Raw genomic sequence first — 18,778 nt, forward strand, 5'->3', positions numbered from 1 at the left:
CCTATTATAAATGCTCAATAAGTTTGTAAGTTCATTAAAGACAAATACTTTGTGTCTGTTAGTGGTTGGTCACTATTCCAGGTTCTGAGGGTGGTAGTGGGGGGAAACACAACAATGAATTAAGTTTGAAAAACCAAATGCATACATTTGTGGGAGCGCTGTAAAGGGAAATAGTTCTTTGTGAAGGATGGAAATAATTTTGTGAGGCAGCCATTTCCAGTATGTTCATTTATATTAATGTGTATTCAATGAAAAAAGGATTTGACTTTGCACTTTTTAAACTGTAGTTTTTATTAAAGTTCATAGAACTAAATATGTCATAGTTTTTTTTAGCCTTGGTAATTTATTTTCTTGTATCACTATAGCTCTGCTCTTCCCTACCCTGAGGAGAACTGGTGCCTTGCACATAGCTAACTCAGCTTTTAAGTGCAAAATGGAAATCCTAGTAATGTAGAAATGTTATATTAGTTAGCTCTACCCTATAGTTTGTTAATTTTTTTCTTACCTTTAACCAGAGATAATTCCAGCAAGAAAAGTGATTTTTCTCATTATACATTTGGTAATAAGTATTAGAATGTAGAAACAATAAGAATAGAGCATAAGTTCCTTTCTATTAGAGTTAATCATCTCTTATTTCATTCAACTCCTATGGGTAGGACCATAATACATAGTATATAATCAAACTCTCTTTTTGAATTAGAAAATTATTTGGGCATTTATTCACTCAAAATATATTTGGTTGCCTATTCTTTGCCAAGTGCCTACCTCTCAGGACTCATAAAGGATTCAATGAGACAATGTGTGTGCTTTGGTCAAAGCAGCTAATAGGTAAGTGTCCATTGAATCTGAATGTGTTATTTCTCTTACTAAACTCGAGGATTCTGACATCTGGTATTACGAGTTTTTCTTAAAATAAAAATGTTATGCTATAATTGATATATATGACGGTTAAACGTATTTTATGTGTAAATTATAAAAAGAACAACCAGGAGTCCACCATTCAGCTTAAGAATGAGAGAACATTAGTGCCATTCAGATTACCTGTATATAGCTCTACAGTCCACTGTTTTGTGTCCCCCAGATGTAACTGTGCTCCTGAATTTTCCTGAGCTTTTAAATATAGTTTTACCACAATTTTATGTGTTCTTCTATTTGTTCAGCTTTGCTTATTTTTGGTCTTTGTGTAAATTGTGTGATACTGTATGTAATTTTTTGTGATTTGCTTTATTTAATCAGCACTGTGTAAGATTTGCTGTTGTTATTGCATATTATTGATTTATCTGCATTATACTAGTCTGTATAGTATAATTGGTATATTTATTCTCTTGTTATCTAGATGTCTAGACTACTCCTTTTTATTTTGTTTTATTTTGAATGATGAAACTAGACTTTTTAGGCCATGTCTCCAGTACACATATACAAAAGTTTCTCTAGGGTGGTGGATTTAAAACTTTTATGACTGTGACCCATAGTAAGAAATATGTTTTCCATAATAAAGTAAACACCCCCTCACAGAAGTATACATAGATAAATGAGACAAAACTTTTACAAGTCAATACTTACCTTTACTACATGGGACTGAATCTACTTTATTTTATACAGGTTGACTTATAAATAGCTATGCAATCCACTCTTGCTTTCCAGTCTCACTAACAAGCTCTGTTTGGATAACATTGCTCTAAACAAGTGGTTCAAACTCTAGGGCCCATGAGAATCACCAAGAGAGTCGGTATATGTGAGGATTCCTGGGCTTTGCTGTATAGAGTCATATTTGGTAGGTCTGGGATGGAGCTTAAAAATCTGTTTCTAGTAGGTATCCAGGTAATAGTGATGTTGCTGGCCTGCTGACCACATTTGAGAAATATTTCTATAGAGTATATACTCATGAATGAAATTGCCGAGTCACAGTGTTTCAGGAAAGAAAGTGGGGGGCCAGAGGATGGTCATGCATGTCCCAAGTCTCAGGCTTATCCCAGGGATGGGGCACCAAGTGTGGGTTCTTGGCGTTGTGCAGAAAAGTCTTCAAGAGCAAGCTGTAGTAAAGTGAAAGAAGATTTATTAAGGTAGATACATACTCCATGAACAGATTGAAGGCCATCTCAGAAGGCAAGAGTCTGTGGAAGAAACACATTCCACAAACAAAGTATGGGCTATCTCAGAAGGTGAGAGGCTCCAGGGTGGGGGGTTGTCAGTTTTTATAGGGGTGGGTAATTTCATAGGCTAATGAGTGGGATCATTATGATGAGTGGGATCTGATCACTGCAGATGGTGATTGCAGCCATGATATTAAAAGACGCTTACTCCTTGGAAGGAAAGTTATGACCAACCTAGACAGCATATTAAAAAGCAGAGACATTACTTTGCCAACAAAGGTCTGTCTAGCTATGGTTTTTCCAGTGGTCATGTATGGGTGTGAGAGTTGGACTATAAAGGAAGCTGAGCACAGAAGAATTGATGCTTTTGAACTGTGGTGCTGAAGAAGACTCTTGAGAGTCCCTTGGACTGCAAGGACATCCAACCAGTCCATCCTAAAGGAGATCAGTCCTGGGTGTTCATGAAGGACTGATGTTGAAGCTGAAACTCCGATACTTTGGCCACCTGAGGCGAAGAGCTGACTCATTTGAAAAGACCCTGATGCTGGGAAAGATTGAGGGCAGGAGAAGAAGGGGACGACAGAGGATGAGATGGTTGGATGGCATCACTGACTCAATGGACGTGGGTTTGGGTGGACTCCGGGAGTTGGTGATAGACAGGGAGGCCTGGTGTGCTGCAGTTCATGGGGTCGCAAAGAGTCGGACACGACTGAGCGACTGAACTGAACTGAGTGAGTGGGAGGGGTATTCCAACTATTTTGGGGAGGGAGCAGGGATTTCCAGAAATTGGGCCACCACCTACTTTTTGGCCTTTTATGATTGGTCTCAGAACTGTCATGGCACCTGTGAATGTGTCATTAGCTAATGTAGTAACAGTGAGCATATAATGAGGCTCAAGGTCCACTGGAAGTCGACTCATCCACCATTTTGGACCTGGTTGGTTCTAACCAGTTTATGTCGTGTCTTCAACAGCTGTGTCATTCTTTTAAAGGTTGTGCTCTGCACCCTTCCTGTCTCAATAGGACATTCACATATTTAACTTTTTATTATTTTATATAGTAGTTGCCACAGTTTAGAATCCTATATCTGCAATGGGTAAAGAAGTACTATTGCTCTCTTTTCTAGTTAAACTTGTTCATTAATGCCCATTATAGAGTGTTTAAACAATATCTCACTGTTATTTTATATTTAAGCAATTAGTAATAAGGCTGAGCATACATTTTAGTGGCCATTCATGTTTCTTCCTCTCTGAAATGTTTGTTCATGTCTTCTGCTAATTTTTCTATTTATTTGTTGAAGATCTTTTTTTAATTCTGGAAATATGAATGTATTGTTGGTTATACTTGTTATAGATATCTTTTCCTACTTTGCCTATTGAGTGGTTTTTTAATTTTCTTTATATCTTTTGATAGAAATTCTTAATTTTAATGTCACATTTTTTATAACTAGTTATTTTTGTGTCCTGTTAATATGCTTTCTACTCCATAGTCATATAGATGATCTACTGTATTTTTTTTCTCAACAAATTTGAGAAGTTTTGCCTAACATTTAAATATTTTCAAACATCTGGAGTTGATTTTATGTATGGTATGAGGTAAGAGCCTAATTTAAATTTTTTCCTATATAGAAAATCCATCCCAGAGCAATTTATTGAGTTGTCTATGCTTTATTCAAAGATCTCTAGTGCCTACCCTGTCAAATTTCAGATTTTCAAATATTTGTGAATCTGTTGGAGGGATGTGATTCAACTCTCTTCCCTTCATCAGTTCATTGATCTCTGCAGCAATACCACAGTGTTGTAATTGCTATAGTTTTATAATTGCTGTATGGCATGACAAGTTCTATTACATTTTCTTTTTTTAGGTTTAATTTAAGTTCTTTGAAAAACTCTGTTGGGATTTTGATTGAAATTTCATTGAATTTGTAGATAACAATTTTATCCATGCAGCTAATCTCTCTATGAGTTCTTTTAGGCATTCTTTAGTGTTGTTGAAATGTTAAGATATTTCTGATAAAAGTTTAGATAGTTTTATGGTTTGTTTATTCCTAGGAACTTTATATTTTTTATTGCTATTATAAATAGCATATTAAGTGTTCCCTTTTTTTTTGTTGATGTGTAAACATGCAGTTTACCTTTGCATATTTCTATATTACTAAACTTATTAATTCCAATAATTTTCCCATAAAGCTCCTTTTGTTTTTCATTGTAAGCAGTCATATCATATGAATAATGACATATGTCTCTCATTTTCAGTTTTCTTTTTTCCCCTGCCTTTTGTGGTCCTGTGTCAGTAAAATATTAGGTATAAATATTCCTGATTTTAAAAAGAATAATTCTAACAAATGACCATTTAGAATAATATTTGCATGGGAATTCAGTAGCTATCTTTCTTCAAGTTAAGGAATTTATCTCCTAGTACTAGTTGGTTAAGAATATTGATAAAGCCAATTTGGTCTAGTCCTATTAGGGTCCCTCCTCCATTGGATTAATTATGTTAATATTTTATTTAAAATTTTTGCATTCATATTCTTGAGGTAAGTTTGGATATTTCTTTCTCTTACTCTTCTTGGCAAGTTTTGTACTTGATAATATTCACTGCAGGAAGTGAGAAATGTTATCTCTTTTTCATCTTTTGGAAGAGTTTCTGTAAGTTTGATATTGTCTTTTCCTATAATTGTTTATAAAATCTTTTGGGCTTGATACTTTCTTTGTAGGAAGATTTTAAACTGTATACTTGACTTAAATGAAGGACTATTCTTGATGTTTACTTCCTTTTGGGTCAGTTTTAGTGAGAAGACTGGTTTTTATTGTGCATGCATGCTCAGTTGCTCAGTTGTGTCTGACTCTTTACGACCATATGGACTGTAGCCTGCCAGGGTCCTCTGTCCATTGGGTTTTTCAGGCAAGAATACTGGAGTGGATTGTCATTTCCTCCTTTAGGGGATCTTCCTGAACCAGGGGTCCATCACAAGTCTCCTGCAATGCAGGCAGATTCTTTATGCAAAGTATTTTTCTTATGTTGTTGAATTTTTTTAGTTTTAAAAAAATCTTTATAGTCTGCTTTTGCTTGAGTTATTATGCAAAATTCTCTGTCAGTCATTTTTTCAAATGTAAGCATTAAAGCTAAAATTTTTTCTCTTAATTGCTGCTCTAACTATTTACATCCCACAAGTATTAATATGTAGTATTTTCTTAGTTCCATATGGTAAATTTGAAATTTTCCAGTTTAATTTCTTCTTTTACCTGTGAATTGTTTAGAAATATATTTTTACAATTCCAAATGTATGGAAATTTTTTAGATCAAAATAATTGTTTGGTTTTTAGCTTAGTTGTATTATCATAATTTCTTATTGAATGCCTTTTCCTTCTTCCTGAAGTAAATCCTATTGAAGTTCTTTTAGTGATGTTTTCTTTTAGTGAACTCTCAATTTTGTTAACTCTATAAATTTTGCTTGTTGTCCCTCTTATCAAAAGTAGTTTTGCTAATTATTCAATTCTAGATGGATGTTTACTTTCAATGCTTTGAAAATATTTCTCTTGATTTTTTGAAGTGTGTTATCTGTTTAAATCAGGGTTATACCCCTAGAGATATAGCATCTCCCTCTCTGGAGGAAACATTCCTGATTTTTAGTGTTTGCTTATTTCTGTGGTGTACTCTATTACCATGTTATGTCAATAATTGTAGAGTTGAAAGTAGACATGCAGTAGCATGTAATTGTGAAGTATTTCCACCATCTTGATATAATAAACATCAATAATAACCTCAAGAACACAGATAATAGTAAATGTAGTAAACTAGTCAGTGATGAATTTTGATTATCTGTTACCTCTGCTTTTAATACTTTTCTTCTTATATATATATATATATTTTACCATTTAGCACTTAGTAATAGCCTTCTTTGGGGCTTCCCAGGGGGCACAGTGGTAAAGAATCCACTTGCCAATGCTGGAGACCCAGGAGACAGGGAGTTTGGTCCCTGGGTTGGGAAGATCCCCTGAAGCAGGAAATGACAAGCCACTCCAGTATTCTTGCCTAGAAAATTCCATGGTGTGAGCCTGGCAGGCTACATATAGTCCATGGAGTTGCAAGAGTCAGCCATGACTGAGTAACTGAGCACATACACACAAAAGCCTTGTTTAAAAACTGTTCACAAAATTCCCGAAAATTTAACAATAGACTCTTGAGAGCCTAGAAATATCAACAACCTCAGATATGCAGATGATACCACTTTAATGGCAGAAAGTGAAGAGGAACTAAAGAACCTCTTGATGATGGTGAAAGAGGAGAGTGAAAAAGCTGGCATAAAACTCAGCATTCAAAAAGTGAAGATCATGGCATCCGGTCCTATCACTTCATGGCAAATAGATGGGGAAAAAGTTGAAACAGTGTAAGATTTCATTTTCTTGGGCTCCAAAATCAATGCAAATGGTGACTGCAGCCATGAAATTAAAAGGCACTTGCTCCTTGAAAGAATAGCTATGACAGACCTAGACAGCATATTAAAAAGCAGAGACATCGATTTGCCGATAGAGGTTCATATAGTCAAAGCTGTGTTTTTTCCAATAGCCATGTACAGATGTGAGAGCTGGACAACAAAAAAGGCTGAGTGCCGATGAATTGATGGCTTCAAACTGTGGTGCTGGAGAAGACTCTTGATAGCCCTTGGACTGCAAGGATATCAAACCAGTCAATTCTAAAGGAAATTGGTCCTGATTATTCGTTGGAAAGACTGATGCTAAACTGTCAATACTTTGGCCACCTGATGCAAAGAGCCAACTCATTGGAAAAGACCCTGATGCTGGGAAAGATTGAAGGCAGGAGGAGAAGGGGACGACAGAGGATTAGGTAGTTGGATGGCATCACTAACTTAGTGGACATGAGTTTGAGCAAACTCATCTCTTATTGCTTTGGATTCCAACATTTTCCCTTTCCACAACTTTTATGTCATTATTTTATATTCTGCATCTGATGATTCCAGTATCTGAGACCCTTAAGACCCTTTTAGAGACTCTCAGATCATAGTGGCTCATTTCTTTGTGTTTAGGGATATTTTAAAATCGTGAGTTCTATTTGATTTAGTTGAACTCTGGCAATCCTGAGGTCTGAATTCAGAGTACTTTTCCCCCGTGGCAGATTTATCAAGGCTTCTCCTGGATTTCTGAGAGAGTCTGAAGTTCACATCTCCAAATATGCTGTAGGCCCCAAGTTTCAGTTCAGTTCAGTTCAGTTGCTCAGTCGTGTCTAACTCTGCGAGCCCAAGGACTGCTGCACACCAGGCCTCCCTGTCCATCACCAATTCCCGGAGTTTACTCAAACTCATACCCATTGAGTTAGGCCCCAAGTTTGGTCTTTAGAAACTCATGAGAATGTGGACCTATGATGCCCTTTAAGCATCCTCATCTCTCATGCCTGACTGTAGCTCACAGTTCACTTTTTAATTCTTCCCTTCTCTTTTCTCTTTCCGTCTCTATCTCTTTTATATGCTCATCACTCTTGGAATTTTCTTTCTTTCTTTTTTTTCTAATAAGCTCCACAGTGAAGAGTTTTATAATTATCCAATATCTAATTGTATCCCCAAAGAGTCTACTATATTGCCCAATTAAAAGGGTTTCCCCCCAAAAAAACTATGGTATGTCTAGCAGTTTCAGCATTGTGCTTTGCCTTGTTAGTGACTCAATAAATATGAATTGAAGAACTATTGAGAGAAGGTGGCAAGATAGCCTAACCCTGATTATATTTTCCCCTTGTTTAATTGTATCTCTCTTTGGGTTTTTTATTTTTACAGTAGATTTATTGAATTTTTATATATCGGGCACCATTTTTCATCTTATGCCTCCAGCCACACTATTGTGATTAGTATTACACATTAAACATTGAAGATTTGAGTATTTTTTGTGAGTAACAATTACTTATCAAGGCTCATTGTCAGAATTCCAGCTAGTACTGAAAGAGACCAAAATGATCTCGCCAATATGTTTTAGAGCTTGTTTAAGAAAATGGAAATTGTACAAAGTTAAGTATATATATCTAGAAAGAGAAGTTATATAATTATTACTTTGAGTTTCTAATTTAAAACCATAAATGTAAACAGAAGTTTGCTTGAAACTGCAAAGTCTTCTAAATATAACTTACTTTAACAGTACTTAATTATAGACTTAAAGCCATAGCAAGTGAGGGAGTAGTATATAAATAGGATCATTTTAAATGAGATTGAATTGTGAAACAAAAGTATTTTTTAGTACATAAAACATAGCTAAAACTAACCATTTGAGAAAGGAAGACATTTGGAAATTTACTTGGAGTATTATTTTGTAAAATATTGAATATTCTTGCAAATGATACCTTACAGTTAAATTTCATACTTACATGCACATATAGTACTTCAATATATTTTTAATTTTGAAGAAGACATATTTTAGGTTTACTGTTAAGGCTTTTGAACAGAAGGCTAAGGAAATGAAAATTTAACTATTAATTCTGCTCACTTTAGAACTGAAATAAATTTTTTTCAGTTGTTTCCATTTCTCAATTGTGAATATGATTTATAGGTTTTGTTTTCTTCATCTTTTAATGATCTTAGTATAGTGAATAAAATTCAAAATGCAATCTAAGTATCCAAGCTAAATTTGTAGCTTAGTGGTTGATTGTAGTTTGCTTTAGGAAAAAAAAAAAAAGAGATAACATTGAAACCACATCAACAGAAAGTTAAAAATTCTTAAAGAGATGGGAATACCAGACCATCTTACCTGCCTCCTAAGAAACCTGTATGTAGGTCAAGAAGCTGCAGTTAGAATTGGACGTGGAACAATTGGACATGGACTGGTTCCAAATTGGGGAAAAAGTACATAAAGGCTATATATTGTCACCGTGCTTATTTAACTTATATGCAGAGTACATCATGCAAAGTGCCAGGCTGGATGAAGTTGAAACTGGAATCAAGATTGCTGGGAGAAATGTCAATAACATCAGATATGCAGATGACACCACTCTTATGGCAGAAAGCAAAGAGGAACTAAAGAACCCCTTGATGAAAGTGAAAGAGGAGAGTGAAAAAGTTGGCTTAAAACTCAGTATTCAGAAAACGAGGATCATGGCATCTGGTCCCATCATTTCATGGCAAATAGGTGGGGAAACTGGAAACAGTGACCAACTTTATTTTCTTGGGCTGCAAAATCACTGCATATGGTGACTGCAGCCATGAAATTAAAAGACACTTGCTCCTCGAAAGAGTAGCTATGACAAACCTAGACAGCATATTAAAAAGCAGAAACATTACTTTGGTGACAAAGGTCCATCTAGTCAAAGCTGTGGTTTTTCCAGCAATCAGGTATGAATGTGAGAGTTGGACCATAAAGAAGGCTGAGTGCTGAAGAATTGATGCTTTCGAACTGTGCTGCTGGACAAGACTTTGATCTCAAGGAGATCAAACCAGTCAATTCTAAAGGAAATCAACCCTGAACATTCATTGGGAGCACTGATGCTGAAGCTCTAATAATTTGGCCACCTGATGGGAAGAGCCAACTAATTGGAAAAGACCCTGATGCTGGGAAAGATTGAAGGCAGAAGAAGGGGATGACAGAGGGTCAGATGGTTGGATGGCATCACCAATTCAATGGACAATGAGTTGAGCAAACTCTGGGAGATGGTGAAGGACAGGGAAACCTGGCATGCTGCAGTCCATGGGGCCGTTACGAGTTGGATGGACCTGACTGAGGGACTAAACAACCACATAGCAGTGATGTAGTTGAACAGCTTCTCTTTTTATTTTTCAAACACAAAGTTTATTTCATAAAATCTCTGAAGTGTAAATGGGTACATGAAGAGGAGAGAATGCAAAAATACATTTGGGAGGTTGAAGACATGTATTTTCTGCCAAAATAGTGCACTTACATAGTTTAAAAGAATTAGCAAAGGATGGTATTAAGAAAATCCAGAAGTCCTATATAGTATTCTTCCCCAGTCTTTCCATTTCCTAGAAGGAAGTGCTTTAACTTACTTTCTTACTCTTTTCTTTAATATTTTTTAAGTTCTAGGTTTACTGCCTAAGATTTTTTAAGTTTCCAAACTATGTGCTTATGCTTCTATTTCTGTGCGAGAACCCAATCTGTTTGCTCTCTTTTCCTCCCAGTATGATACCATTTTTGAATTCTTACCTTGGATATAGCTTGCTGCATGTTTATTTCTTGTTCCACTGATCATGGACTTTGTTTCCTGATTGTAAACTTTGTAGCCTCAGGGTATACTAGAGTTTCTTTCCCTTCTCTGTTTATGTATCTATCTTACATGTTTATCATCGAAACACTTACTTTTGCATTGTCACAGGTGATAACAGCGTCTTATATAATTAAAGTTTTAGATTTTCTGTGCTTGTCTGTAGCAGTAGTAGTAATAATAATTCAGTTCAGTTCAGTTCAGCCTCTCAGTCGTGTCCGACTCTTTGAGACCCCATGGGCTGAACTCACCAGGCTTCCCTGTCCATCACCAGCTCCTGGAGCTTGCTCAAACTCATGTGCATCAAGTCGGTGATGCCATCCAACCATCTCATCCTCTGTTGTCCCCTTTTCTTCTCCTGCTTTCAGTCTTTTCCAGCATCAAGGTCTTTTCAAATGACTCATTTCTTCGCATCAGTTGGCCAAAGTATTGGAGTTTCAACTTTAGCATCAGACCTTCCAATGAGTATTCAGGACTGATTTCCTTTGACCAGTTCGATCTCCTTGCTGTCCAGGGGACTCTCAAGAGTCTCCTCCAATGCCACAGTTCAAAAGCATCAATTCTTTGGTGCTCAGTTTTGTTTATAGTCCAACTCTCACATCCATACATGACTACTGGAAAAACCATAGCTTTGAGTAGACAGACCTTTGTTGGCCAAATAATGTCTCTGCTTTTTAATATGCTGTCTAGGTTAGTCATAGCTTTTCTTCCAAGGAGCAAGCGTCTTTTAATTTCCTGGCTGCTAGTGGTGGTAATTGAAAGTACGTACATGGTTCCAGCTATGTGCCAAGCACTTTGCATGTAGAATATGTATATATGTTATTTTATAATACATACATATATGCACAGACAGGTATTTTACATATATTAAATCTACTTAATCATCTAGTTGACCTTGATGGTATAGTTGATATTATAGTCTCCAGTTTACTAACAAGGAAATTTAAGTCAGTTAGGAAGTGGTAGAGCTGAGCAGGTTAAAATGTAGAAGTTGAAAATCAGTAAATGTTGTTTACAGCTGTTACTATAAAAGTTGCCACTGTTAAGATATATACTATTATCATATTTTCTTTTTTATATAACATTTATTTTGTGATTTTAAAAATTATTGTTTTTCTTTATTGCCTCCTGTTTTTATGCTAAAATTCCCCAGTTTCCTCTCTTTCCAAATACGGAGGCCTTTATAAAATCTCTCCAGTTTTCTTATTCAGTGATCTCCTCAACCTACCCTTTTGGAGGGTGAGCATTTATTTTATTTGAGCACTATAAATTTTTGTTATTTTGAATTAGATAATGTGGCAGATTTTTACATTGATTTTGAAAACTGAATTACGAGAGAAATGTTTCCTATAATTTTGTGATACTCTTTAAAATGATTAAAGATAACATGTTCTGAAAGAATATTACAGGAAAGGTTGATGTTCTAATATCAAACACGCCCTCTGAACACAACTTGTATTTTTAACTTTTTACTTTGTATTGGAGTACCACTGATTAACAATGTTGTGATAGTTTCAGGTAAACAGTGAAGGGACTCAGCCATACATATACATGTATCTAGTCTTCCCAAACTCCCCTGCCATCCAGGCTGCCACATAACATTGAGCCAGTAGGTCCTTGTATTGTACAACGTGCATCCCAAATGCAGTAACTATCCTTTTCCCTCATCCATCCTCCTTGGTGACCATATGTTCATTCTCTAAGACAGAACACAACTATTTTAATGTCCATCAAATTTGAAATATTTATTTAGTAACCAAAGACTTGAAGTTTAAGTCACTTGAAACATACAGGAAGAGCCTCTGGTTTCAAAATATGTTATTTGCTATTAATACCTACCCCAAAGTAATATATTGTACCCCCTCTGCTGGAACTAAATAGAACTTCCTTATATAGTTACGCCTAGACCGCAGGCATGTTCAGTGTTGTTATTTGAAAGCCGTTGATTCCCTCCCTGTTTCTTCCCATCTTTCTTTCATTTACAGCTCAGGTTATTTTGGCAAGATTAAAAGTTGGTTTGGAAACAGCTCTCCTTCTGAGAGTCAATAGAAGCATAGTGATTGATAGTATGGGCATTGAAGGCAGACTGCTGGAGCTTAAATCTCAATTGTAGTGCTAAGTTATGGATGTGTCTTTGGACATTTTGGGTTCTGTGCCTCAGTCTTTTCACTTGGAAAGTGGGCAAACAGGAGTTGGCTCATAAGATAATGGTAAAACTCCTACATCAGTGTCTGGACCTGGTAAGTGTTTCAGTGAGCCATTATTGTTGCTCTCACCACCATCACTGTCACCACCACATCCCATAGTACAGTAGTTCCCTGAGTAGCCTTCCTTTTTCACCCTCTGCCTGTTCCAGCCTCTCTCCCACATTGCTCCTGAGTGATCCTCCTTAGGTGGATAGTTGTTAATATTGACTTTTTCTTTAAAAGTCCTCAAATGGGTCTCCTTTGTTTCCTAAATGTAACTGCTCTTTGTACCTGTTATTAAGGCCAGTCTTTATAAAGAATTGGCAGGACTCCTAGCCAGGTATGGCTGATTGTGTCTTATTTTTGTTTAGATTCTCTTGTGGAATGATCAACATCATCTTGTGCTGCTCTTTCATGTTACTTGTTGCTTCATGCTTAACTGATAGAATGGTTGCTGCATCTTCTGTCATTTGTGCAAAATCCACACTTACCTGTATCTCTGTAGGAGAAGGAAATGGCAACCCACTCCAGTATTCTTGCCTAGAGAATCCCATGGTCAGAGGAGCCTGGCGGACTGCTGTCCATAGGGTTGCACAGAGTTGGACACGACTGAAGCTACTTAGCATGCATGCATGCATTGGAGAAGGAAATGGCAACCCACTCCAGTGTTCCTTCCTGGAGAATCCCAGGGACAGAGGAGCCTGGTAGGCTGCCATCTATGGGGTTGCACAGAGTCGGACACGACTGAAGCAACTTAGCAGCAACAGCAGCTATAGGTGTAGTTATATCTTTATTTGTTGTTTTTTATTTAGATCCAGGCAAATTGAGGAATTGAGGATGAGTCTTCATTTCCTCAAATTGTCTGTTGCCCCTCCCTGGACAGATCTTGAAATGGTTTTCTTTTCTTTCTCTCTCTCTGTGCTGTGGGGGTGTACTGTAGAGTTCTCTCAAATTCTTGGTGGAGTATCACCTTCAAGAACAGTACAACATTATTAAAAAATCAAAACAAGTAAAACATTCCAAAGCATTGTGTCCTTTAATGGCATGCTTTTCTTTTTCCTTCTTGTAGTCTAAATATTTCATGTTCTTTTTATGCACAGGCCATTTAGATTGTTATTGAATGAAAGACCCTTGTTACTATTCTCAAATGCCATTTCTTTTCCATTTGTGTAATGTTCTTTCAGTTCCCTATCGATTGACTGATAAATGTTAAATTTAGGGCCTTGTTGCCTCTCTTTAGCCTTGATGTTTAAGTAAGTTTTGATTCATTTTTCAAAATTAATCCTATCATTTGTTGTTGAAATGTTTTCTGCTTCACCATCTCACTGTGTTATAATATTTATTTTTATTTATTTATTTATTTATTTTTCCTAGAAACATTTGAACAATAGTTTAATGTTTGCCCAATAACCCAGCACACTGCAGGTTTTTAAAGTGAAGAATGTTACTTGTGCAAGTCAGAATCTGATACCAATTAAATGGTGACAGCTTTGCCAATAAACAAGAATATACTCTTCCATAATATTTATTTTTAATAAAACATTTATAGTACAAAACTCAAATGGTGCTGCTGTTGCTAAGTCACTTCAGTCGTGTCCGACTCTGTGCGACCCCACAGATGGCAGCCCACCAGGCTCCCCCGTCCCTGGGATTCTCCAGGCAAGAACACTGGAGTGGGTTGCCATTTCCTTCTCCAATGCATGAAAGTGAACAGTGACAGTGAAGTCGCTCAGTTGTGTCCGATTCTTCACGACCCCATGGACTGTAGCCCACCAGGCTCCTCCGTCCATGGGATTTTCCAGGCAAAAGTATTGGAGTGGGTTGCCATTGCCTTCTCCTCCCAAATGGTGCTAAAAGCCTATAAACATCATCAGCGGTCCACTTTGCTCCATCCTTTCCCTGGACTCTCTTTCAACCGTTTTGAACTGTTTGATTCTATCTTCTGGTATTTGCCTACCTAGTTTGAGATACTGATATCTATAAATTGCTATCCTTTCACTGATTTTATTCCTTTTATGGAAGATCATGATTTTTACATGTAAGAAATTTTAAATTCAAGAAACTTGACCTCTCTTTGTTGTTTTTTAGTTCTTAAATCATATCTGACTATTTGTGGCCCCATGGACTGTAGCCTGCCAGGCTCCTCTGTCCATGGGATGACCTCCTTTAGTAGATTTTAAAAAGTAGATTATAGCTCTCCTTTAAATCAGAATTAACTTGTTAAATTTCTCTTTAGAATTTGATTCCTATGTATACATTGAACACTATTATTTTAGAGCAGAAATGTTGGTGAAATTTGTTTCATTTACTTTATTGTATTTGGTATTATATCTGTGGACCTTTTTCTAGTTTCTTAGAGTGAGTAGTAAGTATATTTTTAGGCCTAGTTTCTCTCCTCTTCTGCTTTTAAAAATAAAAAATGCAATAAAGACAATACATTTTCTTTTGAACAAATGTTTTCCTGTGCCCCTATATTTTTTATATGAAACAATCTTTTCATTATTTTCTTTTGACTGATTTTCTTTTGTTTTTAGTTTTTTAGCTTTCTAATTTACTAGAGTATGATCTACCAATACAATCTGTTCAAATATTTTTAAAAGATTATTTTAAAGTTCATTTTATGATACCTTTATGATTAATTTTTATCAGTGTTTCATAGGTACATATAAAACTATAAGCTTTGTTTAAGAGATAGGAAGTTTTTTGCATGGTTATTAAATCAAGTTTGTGGATTGTATTAATCAATTTCACTATTTCTGTTTTCATTTCACTTTATTTTGTCTATCTGTATTTCTGACAAAAATGTACTGATTTCTTATTTCATTGAAATAAGTTTTTTTGCATATTCAATGCCCTTTGCTTTATATAATTTAACTTTTAAAATGTTTATGCTGTTTAGTCAGCTTAACCTTGAATTTCATATTGTGTGATATTAATATAACACTCATGCTTTCTTTGGAGGGAACTTTAGCTGATATTTCTTGGCTCCTCCCTTTATTTTAAACTTTTCCTAGTCATTCAATTTTAAATGTTTCTTATAAACAGCCTGCATATGACCTTCGTCTTTTTAACTCATCTAACAGTCTGTCTTTTAGTGGGAGAATTCAGCTTTCTTTTGAATTCTAATGTGTAATGCTTTTTTTTTTTTAATTTTTACCTTGTTACTTATTTATGTTTGTGACTTTTTTCATTTTTCTTAATTTAGTATATATTTTCAAGTTTATATTTATTTCCCAGTTTCCCCTTATTTATATGTCAGTTATTCTATATTTTTCCATTTCATTATTGGCCACCTTCCCTTTCGATTGTTCATAATTCCAATTTTTCCCTTTGTTTTAACATGAAAAATGATACCAACATTTTCCCTCACCTTCACACACTAATCCTCTCCTTTAATGTTCCTAAGTTTCTTTGGAGACAATTTAATTTTTAGGTCCAGATTTCTGTTAGACGTTTCTGTGTTAAAAATTCGTTATTATGTATTATGTATATTTTATTATTCATTTAGTTAATTCTGTATAGAAGTTAAAATAATTACATTCTTTGTTTCTTTTTATGTGAATGGTTTTATTTCTGATTCAGTTATTGATCCATTAGAATCCTTTCTGAAGTTCTTTCATTAAATGGGGCAGTAGGTGATAGGATCTTTGAATCCTTAAATTTTGGAAAACATTTCTCTCCCACTGAAGGATGTTTAGCTTGTACTGCTTTTTTCCTAGAAATCTAGATGTTACTGTTCTTTCTTGTCAATTCCAGCATTACAAATGAGAGGTTCAATGTTAACTTGATTATGTTTTAGTGTTAAGTAATTATTCTTTCTGGTAACTTGTTAAGATTTTGTTTTTATCCTTAAAGTTTAGGAATTTTAGTGTGATATTCTTGAAGGTGTTCATTTTTCTTCTTTATCCTGCCTGGATCTTGGAATGCGCTCTAAGGTTGCAATTCAGTCTTTTCTTTAGTTCATGGAAATTTTCTTTCATATTACTTTAGCTATTGCCTCTCTTCTATTATCTTTTTCTCTTCCCCTTTCTAGAGACTCTTTTGGAACTCTTCTTGTGGTTGGTATGTTAGTTAGTTTGCTTTAATCTGTTCTTCAAGGCCTTGTTCTTTTTCCTTTATGATTTTCACCTCTTCATATTTTCAGCTCATGATTTGAGATTTCTTCCTGTTAATCCTTTAGTCACTCTTAGTCACCATTTACAGTCCATCTTCTCTTTTAATTTATCTACTGAATTATTCAGCTTGAAGATTTTACCTTTAAATTTTTCACTTAATTTATTTTCTCAAAATCTGTAGAAATTACTTTTTGCTCTCTACTCGACTCTTCTTAAGTAGTCACACTATTTTTGACCTCACTGTTTTGTCCCTATCCTTAGGGAAATCTGTTAGGTCTGTTCTCTCCTTCTCTCTCCTGTCATTGGGTTTGTGGTTCACATGTGCATTGGGGTTCAGGTCGAGCTGTTAGTGGACCTTAGGTTGTTTTAACCCTATAAAAAATCTCAGCCTGCACTGTAGCAGCAGGCATGTTGTATATTTCATGTATACTTGGAGGATGCTGTGCCTTCCTTCTAATCTTGCATTCTCAGCCTAAAGAGGAAAAGGAACTCCTTCTCCTCTTGAGTGCCCCCTGAGCACACATTTGTGCAGTTATGTATGTGTAGAACTCTTCTAGGTCTTGCTTGGAGCCCAGAGCAGAGCAAGTCCTACACCAGTCCTCTTTCAAGATGCTTATAATCCATGGCCACATTCTTTAGGCCCTGCTCACTACCTGCTGGCTTCTGTATCACTGACTGGCTCAAGAGAGGCAAATGGGTTGGATTTGGGATTGAAGTGGAGAAGTAAGTCAAATCCAAGGTTCTTTTTTCCCCCAGAGTCTTGAAGTTTTATGTTTTATTCATAGCCTCAGTTGGCATTTCATCCCTCTGTGCCTTTATGATGTGTTTAATGGCATTACAGAAGAAATTTCTATTTGGAAAGTCTATCTTTGACAGTCACGGTTTTCTCCAACCCATCCTATGCATAACCTCTTGGACTTTACTAGGAAGTGGACTGTACTATACTTGGACTATTCTAGGAAATGCCCTTTTAAGATGCACTTTGGATAAATAAACTCCTTTTGGAGAATTTCTTGGTTTTACATACACTTCTGAGAGTTTATTTGTCCCTATGCAAATTTTATTAAATGAGATATGAATGATCTGAATATCTTTACGCAACACAGAAGCCAGTTACACTAGGATAGAGACCAAGAATAAGAGGATAGATAGATGAAGAAATAGGAGCTGGAGGAAGAATCAGCTTTGTGTTATCAGTGGTGCTAGAAAAAAGATGTAGTAACATGGACATTGAAAGTCATGTATAATCAGAAAACCTTATTCTGGCCAATAGTCATAATCTGTTCTTTTCATAAGCCATCTACTGGACTTGCCAACAAGTAGTATTAGAAGAGATTATGAATTAAAGGGACCCATTCTGTTCCAGAAAATTAAAACAAGGAAGAATTCAGTTGAATCTCAGTGGATGAAAGAAAATACTGTACCCTATATTCATATGTTGTAAAGTTAGTACAAACATATGTATATTTATGTTTAAACATTGACCTTAAATATTTGAGATTCGAATTATGCACACATGTTCTCCCTAATATTGATATTTGTGCTAATCAGCCTCAGACAAAGAGAATTTGAATTATACAACATGTGTAAACTTCACATTGAATGGTAATTAGTCTGTGCAGCTTAGTGGCACTTAATATTGAGGTTAATAGTTCAGTAAAAAATTTTAAAAGTCAGTGACTTGATCCCCAATTTAATGGGATTGATAAGCTGAGAATTAGTGAAATCTTCTATTCTGTGTCAGTAAGAATTTACTTCCTGACGTTGTATCTAAGTCTCTGTTACATTTATTATGTGTATGAATATGGAGGCAAGTGACTACATGTGAACTTTGCCATGTATCACAAGCCCAGGCCAAAAAAATGCAACCTTCTGGAATAGAAACTGTTCTCTCACCTTTTTGTTATTGTCTAAATTTTTGTCTGGGGTGTTATTATGAAATATGTTTCCCTTCTTTTTTTCTTTTCTTTCTTTCTTTTTTTTTTTATGTTTCCCTTCTTAACTTTGAGTTGCTTTAGCTTGAAGAAAGCTTTTTGATAAAGTGGAAGGAGCAAGAATAATTGGTTACTCGCTTATATTAAGATTTGTTGGGTGGGTGAAAAGGTGACAGTAGGCATTTAATACCTAGACCAACATGGGGAGTAAAGTTATAAAACTTCTTGAGTTTTGTA

At 35.6% G+C, this 18,778-nt stretch overlaps 1 protein-coding gene and 1 non-coding gene across 4 annotated transcripts in view; one reads left to right on the forward strand and one right to left on the reverse strand.

The window, feature by feature from the left end:
• Positions 1 to 18,778, forward strand: part of MLLT3 (MLLT3 super elongation complex subunit) — a 273,832-nt gene that overhangs the window by 178,101 nt on the left and 76,953 nt on the right. The window lies entirely within an intron of this gene.
• On the reverse strand, positions 13,932 to 14,059 carry LOC145521842 (small nucleolar RNA SNORA24). The gene has a single exon (XR_014065732.1). It is a non-coding gene; the product is annotated as a small nucleolar RNA SNORA24 (small nucleolar RNA).

The sequence above is a fragment of the Giraffa tippelskirchi genome, chromosome 1, assembly GCF_054371585.1.
Source record: "Giraffa tippelskirchi isolate mGirTip1 chromosome 1, T2T-mGirTip1v1.2.pri, whole genome shotgun sequence".
Classification (NCBI taxonomy): domain Eukaryota; kingdom Metazoa; phylum Chordata; class Mammalia; order Artiodactyla; family Giraffidae; genus Giraffa; species Giraffa tippelskirchi.